The sequence below is a fragment of the Microtus pennsylvanicus genome, chromosome 5 (genome assembly GCF_037038515.1).
Source record: "Microtus pennsylvanicus isolate mMicPen1 chromosome 5, mMicPen1.hap1, whole genome shotgun sequence".
NCBI classification, from domain to species: Eukaryota; Metazoa; Chordata; class Mammalia; order Rodentia; family Cricetidae; genus Microtus; species Microtus pennsylvanicus.
The window spans coordinates 120740382-120747678 of NC_134583.1; positions in this window are offsets into that span (position 1 = coordinate 120740382).

Sequence of the window (7297 nt, forward strand, 5' to 3'; positions counted from 1 at the left end):
CAGACATTGGTTTCCTTGCTGTTTGTCCAACAACTCAGTGTCTCCCAGCTGGAAAGCTCATTACTCTTGAGATCCTCTTTCCCAGGTACAAGAACATAGAGATGTATTTATGGAACACTGTTTGTGCAAGGGCAACAGCAGCAAGCTGTTGATCCAAAACATACACTAGTCAAACAGAAGTTTAAAGACAGGAGGAAAACATGAAAATATTAAAGAGAAGGACACATGCTGAACATTTATTCTTTCCATTCATTTAAAAAGAGTGGATGGCTGGGCATTGGTGGTGCATGCTTTTAACCCCAGCACTCGGGAGGCAGAGGTAGGCAGATCTCTGTAGGTTCGAGGCCAGCCTGGTTTATAGAGTGAGTTTCAGGACAGCCAGGGCGGTTACACAGAGACATCCTGTCTTACAAACAAACAAGCCACAACCAACCAACCAACAAAAATCCCAACCAGACCAACCAACAACAGCAACAAAACAAAAAAAAGGGAGTGGATGCACAATTCACAAAACATAGAATTTCACATAACAATTTTCATGTCAAGATGTGTGGTTCGTGAGCTTTTGATATTCACAGAGCCATGGAGTCAATTTCACCTTCGAAAGAAACTGTATGTCCTGTCAATAATTCTGTCTTCCCTCTGGTCCCAGGTCCCCACCCATTGACTTTGTCTCTGTGGCTTCATCATGTCTTCTGGGTGTTTTCAGGTACGTGTGAGCACACACGGAGTCTTGTAAGACTCCGCCTCCCCCACTAACTGTATTATTCACTTCCCGTATTCTATCACCAAATCCCTGGCAAGAAGCAACTTAGGGCCGAGGGTTTATTTGAGTTTCTACACTGAGGGTGTAGTTCAGCACGGGGGAGAAGACATGGCAGCTGGCTGCTCACATCCCATAGGAAGCAGAGAGGGATGCATGCTGGCACTCAGCTCACCGTCTGCCTTTTATTCAGTCTGGGACACCAGCCCATGGGATGGCATCATTCACTGTCAGGATGATTCTTTCCTTGGTTAAACCTTTCTGGAAACTTCTTTATAGACACACCCAGATATGATTTTCCATACTGATTCTCAGTCCCCTCCAGTTTACATGAAGGTCAACCGCCCCACTCGGTTTAAGGTTTTCATTCTGAGGTTTGTTTATGATGAAGGCGGTATCGGTAGTTCACTTATTTTTATAATGAATAAGATTTCTGTGAATGAACAGGGTTTGTTTTGTTTACCCATTATGTATTCATTTAAACTACATATATGTGTACACACACACATACACACACACACACACATATAATTTTTGGTTTTTAGAGACATGATTTCTCTGTGCAGCTTTGGAACTTGTCCTGGAACTACTCTGTAGACCAGGCTGACCTCGAACTCACAGAGATCCACCTGCCTCTGTCTGCCTCCTAAGCGCTGGGATTAAAGGCGTGCGCCAGCCTGCCTGGCTCCATTTAAGCTGTTTTTGCGTTGGGGTTCAGAGTGTATCACATTTGGTAGAGTGCTTGCCAAGCATGGACAAGGTACTGTCTAGATCCCCAGCGCCACACAAACCGGACACGGTGGCACTCACCTGTAGTCTTAGCACTTAGCTCCTGGGGAGTGAGGCAGGAGGATCACCCTCAGCTACAGAGCAAGTTGAAGGCCAGGCTTGGCTAAAGACCTTAAAACGATTACAAAGTCTGCCCTCTCGGCTGTCGTCTGCGCCCACTTCTGTGTGAAGTCTGCACAAGGCCGTGCAGCTGTCAGCACCATCCATTTGCAGAACTCTTCCTGTCTCACAGGATGGAAATCCTCACTCATTTCCCCTCGTGCCCCTCTACTTCCTGTTCCTGTGAATTAAACCAGAACCTCACACGAATGGAATCCACACAGTATCTGCGGCAGCTGCTCGGGTCCATCCATGTTGCAGTTTGTGTCAGAATCCCCTCCCCACAGCCTCCTTGAGACAGGGTCTCATTTAAGGCTGGACACTATCCCAGTGTGTGAATTCTGGTTTTGTGTATACGCTCACCTATTGGTGGACACCTGGGTTCTTACACTTAATGCTAGTGTGAAAAAATGGACAGGGGCACACAAATACCCTTTTAGGCCCTGCTTTCTAGCCTTTTAGGTATGGTATATAACCCAAAGTGGAGCTGTTAGATTACATGATAGCTCTGGTTTTGAATCTTTGAGAAATTGCTGGGCTGTTTTCCATCAGTCACATTCCTAGTGACAATACACAAGGGTACCAATTTCTCTACTGTCCTACCGGCACTTAGTATTTAAAAATAGACTTGGTCTATGTATCCCAGGTTGGCCCAACTCACAGTCCTCCCCTCTCAGCCTCACCAGTATTCAGACGGAAGGCAAGTGTCACCAAGTCCAGGCAGACATCCACTTCTAAGCACCCACTGACCACTAGTATGTGAGTTTCTCTATACTTGGTACAAACTAGAGATGCCCGGATGGCAAGTGTCCAGGCTCTCAGCAGTTCAGGGCACCGTGGGGGATATGCTGGGCGATGGGAGTCAGCTAGAGGTAGAAACATAGAAAAGGAGGTGAGGGATAACATGAGAGGGGATGTCACCAAGGGCTGAGCAATTTAGCAGGATGTGAGAGGTAACGGGAGGTAGCCAGCAGCACTCCCTCCTGGAGGCACTCCGCTCTTCTCAGCTAATCTCCATTTTGTACAATCATCCTTCCATACTTGAAAAATTTTGCTTTAAAAATGTTATTCATTGCTGTATTGTTACATTTGTTTTTGTGTATGATACGTGTGGGGGATGCCAAGGGTGACTTAGGGGGGTTAGGTATCCTCATTCACCTTTATATTGGTTTCGGGGGTCAAGCTCAGGCTAGCGCTTGTGCAGCAAGCCTCGTCAGCCACTGAGTCATCTCACCACCTCCCTTCCGCATACAAAAGGGACTACCCCATAAACCCAGTACAGCATTGTAAAAATGACCGGGAGTGCCTGCTGGTGACAGGGAGGTGGTTTCTTGCCTTGTTCCACGCTGGTTCTCTTCCTCTGGAGTTGTTGGTCACCGCATCACTGAGGCGCTCGTGAAACCCTCTGGAGAGCCCCAAGTGATGAGGAGCATGAACTTTTTGCCAACTTGACAGTGTGATAGCGTACCAAGTCAGCAGCTACGTGGGCAGTGCTCACTCGGACCAGGGCTCCATGGAGCCTCAGATGTGGGTGAAGTGTCACGAAAACCCACAAACTACCCACATAAACCCCTCCAAACCCTAGAAGCGTAGGACAATGAGAGACGATGCATGTTAATTGCTGGTTAAGGAATTATGTTTCTTTTTCTGGAGGGGGCATGGTCTCATGTGTCACAGGCTGGCCTTGCAGTCACTCTGTAGCTGAGAATGACCTTGAACTTCTGGTCCTCCTGCCACTATCTCCACCTCAGCCTCTCTATCCTACTGCCTCTTCTTGCTGAGATCACAGGTGTGCAGCACCTCCCCTAGTTCCCATGGTGCTGGGGATTGAACCCAGAGCTTTGCGTATGCCAGGCAAGCATTCTGCCAGCCCTTACTCATTAAGTTTTGAAACAATTTGAACAATTTTACTGAGAGGCATGAAAAAGATAAGGCTTATTCAGACGGCGCCGAGAGAATTACGGTGGCTGGCTGGCGTGGGAGATCCGGCCAGGAACTTGAATTTGAAGAGCAGGGGTGCTTCTGAACGTCCCGCTCTCAGGAAGAGTGGACGAGGGAGCCCCCTGGTGGCCGAAGGCATGCTTAGCCATTCCCCTTTTCCAGTTTGTGCTCAGCATGTCAGCCCGCAATTCCTCTAAAGGCCATACATAGTGAGTTTTATGATTCAGTTATGTGGGCCATAAACATACTTTCGTAGCAATGAAAAGACTACCCTCTGAAAATGTCAAGTTAAGGTATTAAGTGCCCTCTTTGATCATTTTCTGTTCTCTCTTAGCCTCTTGTTTATATCTGCAAGGTGCCGAGGTTTGAGTCAAAGCCTGAGGGTTCATGATGCTCTGGAGGGGACAAATAAGTAGAATTAAATTATTAACTGTCAGTTAGGCCTGGGGGTGTATGCAAATGTATAGCACTTGCCTAGCATGGGCCAGGTCCTCGGTTCCATTACCAGTACTGAAACTAAATAAATAAAACCACTCGCCCCGGGGCAAGACTTTGCTCATTGTTCTTGGCCGTGCCTGTTGTCCTATTTAGTCTTTAGCATCTTTTCACATCCCCTAATAATCTGTACTAAATAATGTCTAGGAGTTTGGGAGTTGTATTTCCCCAATCTTATAGCAGCTAGAGAAGATAAATAATAATAAAAAATTAATCAACACTGCCAGCCTCAGAACAGACCAGGAGGAAAAGTTGCAAAGAAAATGAGTTTTGTGTCTGGACTGAGTTACTGATGGTAGAGTTCCAGATAGCCAGATCATTGAAATAAACAATTTTTTTCTCTAAGAAGGGACCGCTTAAAATTTTTTTTTTGAAACAAAATTTTGCTATTTAGCTTGGCTGACCCAGAACCAGTGGTGCTAGGATTACAGGTCTACTTCCCATGCCTGGCTGGGGACAGAGTCAGGTACATCTGCCCTTTCTCTATGCCCAATACTTTAATCCTGGAGAAGGCACTGCTTTGTATTATGATTGACTCAGGTTAGTGTCTCCTATGGAACCGAGAGCCTACGGAGGGTGGAATGTGAGACTTGCTTATTCCTGAGAGTTTCAAAACCACTGGGTCTTAGATTGGAAGAAATGTGAACATCTAGAACTGGCCAGGCCATGGAGGGCACGGACAGGCATGAATCACTTGGGGGACATTAGTGCTAGAAGCTAGATGCGCAGAAGTTACTCCAGCCAGTTTCCCCAGTAGCCTCCTTCTAGGTTCATCAAGCAAACAGGCAGCGAGTTTGCGTGTGTCAGGATGGTCAGGCCCACGGAACCAAGCCTCTGATGGGGTTGTGTGAAGGAAGACTTCCCGAAGGGGCAAGGTGAGATATGAGCCAAGCTGTGGAAAGAGTAGAGGCGGCCAAATAAGAAGTGTATAGATGAAAAGACACAGCAGTGGGAGACGAGACACTTGTGACACCCTGGGGGATGTTACCCAAGAGTTGAATGTGCTAGGGCTTCAGGGAGCCACTCATGCCACTGAAAATGTCTCAAGTCTGAGCAGAATGGGCAAAGGTGTGTGTGCAGGAGGGACGAGGTGAGAGCAGGAGCTGTGGCCTCTCTGGGACTCAGAGATGGGCTGGGTCAGGACAGGGAGAAGTGGGGGCTCCCGAGGCTGCGTGCACGAGAGTCATCCAAAGGAGGTAGAGTCCAGTAGACAGCTTAATACTATGTGTGGAACTGGGATCTTCCAGCATGCCAGACTTCCAGAGACAATGGCGATACTCTTCCTTTCTCTCCTCCCTTTTCCTCTTTCTCTTCTTCTAGACAAGGTCTCATATATCCCAGGCTGGTGTTGAATTTGCTATGTAACAGGATGATCCCCATTTCTTGATACTCATGCCTTCATCCCCCAAGAGCTGAGATTATAGGCCTGTACCACCATACCTGGGATTGGTGCACAAACCCAGGGCTAGGCAAGTACTCTACCACCTGAGTTACACACTTTGGATTTCCAAGGATTCTTGTCTGATTTCTAGACTGGGGGTTGAATTGGTAGAATTTAGAATAAAAACGAACAGGGTAATGACTGTTGTGTTGTGTTGTGTGTATAACTGTAGATGTAGGCATGTTTGGGACCCTCAGCTCATTACACGGGGACTGAAATCTGAAGTCTGGTCTTCAGAACTCCCCAGTAAGTGCTCTTCACTGCCACACCACCTCTCTAGACCTTACTAACATTTAAAATGACTTATTTACTTTTGTTTTATGTTTGTTTTGCCTGTATGTATGTATGTACACGACATGTGTTCAGTGCCTGTGAAGTCAAGAGAAGGTGTTGGATCCCCTGGAACTGAAATTATAGAAGATTGTGAGCCACCATAAAAATGCTGGGAACCAACCCCAGGTCCTCTGAAAGAGCAGCAAGTGTTGCTAGCTGATGAGCTACCTCTTAGTGCCTGCCCCCAACCAACATTTAAAAAACATGTGTGTGTGTGTGTGTGTGTGTGTGTGTGCAGGTGTGCATGTGTCATGGTCCATGTGTGGAGGTCAGAGGACAATTTATGGGAGTTGATTCTCTTCCTCCACCATGGGACTGGGGGATTGAATTCTGTCCTCAGGTTTGTAGGCAAGTGCTCTTACTCACCAAGCCACTTGCCGTCCGTAAGTTTTGTGCACTTAGAACATGATGGGAATTCTATACTTTAGCTCATTTGATTTCCACCCTGTGACGTTGCTCCTGAAGACACGGATTTGGGAAACATTAGCTAACCGCTAATGGTGAGAGAGAATGCAGTCCGCAGGGCAAGAAGCAAAGGTAGCAGACAGATAACATTTGAGGAAGAAAAGTCCCGAGGAGACCTTGTAGGTAGGAGGCCAAATGGGGTGGTATCCTGGATGCTAAGCTGGGCGAAGGAAGAACAGCGTAGAGGTCCAAGAGCTCCTGCAAGGAAGACCGGAAGTGTCCGTCGGGTTTAACAGCCAGAACACCACAGGTGACCCGGGAAGATAGGATGACAGTTGCTGAGGAGTGTACAGTGAGTGCGCAAATCGGATGAGGAAAGAGGCGGTAAAGGAGAAATGTCCTGTGGATCTTGAATCTAGGATAAGGGGTGTTAGTGAGGGATTTCAGAGCCCATGGCACAGTAACAGGCCTTAAGGAAGTGAGAAGAGTTGGGATTCCCAGTACAGCTGAGGCCTGGCTGGAGGAGCAAGCGTGCCTCTCTATGTGAAGAAGAGATACTGGAGGAGATGCAATAACTTTGGGCTGTTTGGAGAGAGTGGTTATTGGCAGCTGGGCAGCCAGAGAAGGCTGCAGACATCTGACCCCTGCAAAGATGAGTTGTTTGGAGTCAGATGGAAAGATGAAGCAGGGGCAGGCTGGGCGATAGGCAATCTGAGGAGCTGGCAGGAGTCCAGGGCTCTCGCAGGTATCAGGAGAGGGTTCAGCTGGCTGAGATTGACACCTTGGAAAGGGAGATGAGGCCAGTAGATGCAGACTGTGTGGGCGGTGCTATCGCTGGGGTTACTGGGATCCAGGGATGTATCTGGCTCCAGTCACAGGTCCAAGAGGTTTATGTGCCGTGACATTAAAGAAGCTACTAACCATGACTCCAATTCCTCATCTGTGAAATGGTGATAACCCCAAAGGGGCTATTGAAGGAGGGCCAGATAATAATGTGCACAAAAAGCTTAGTGTACTGTCTGGATGCTGGT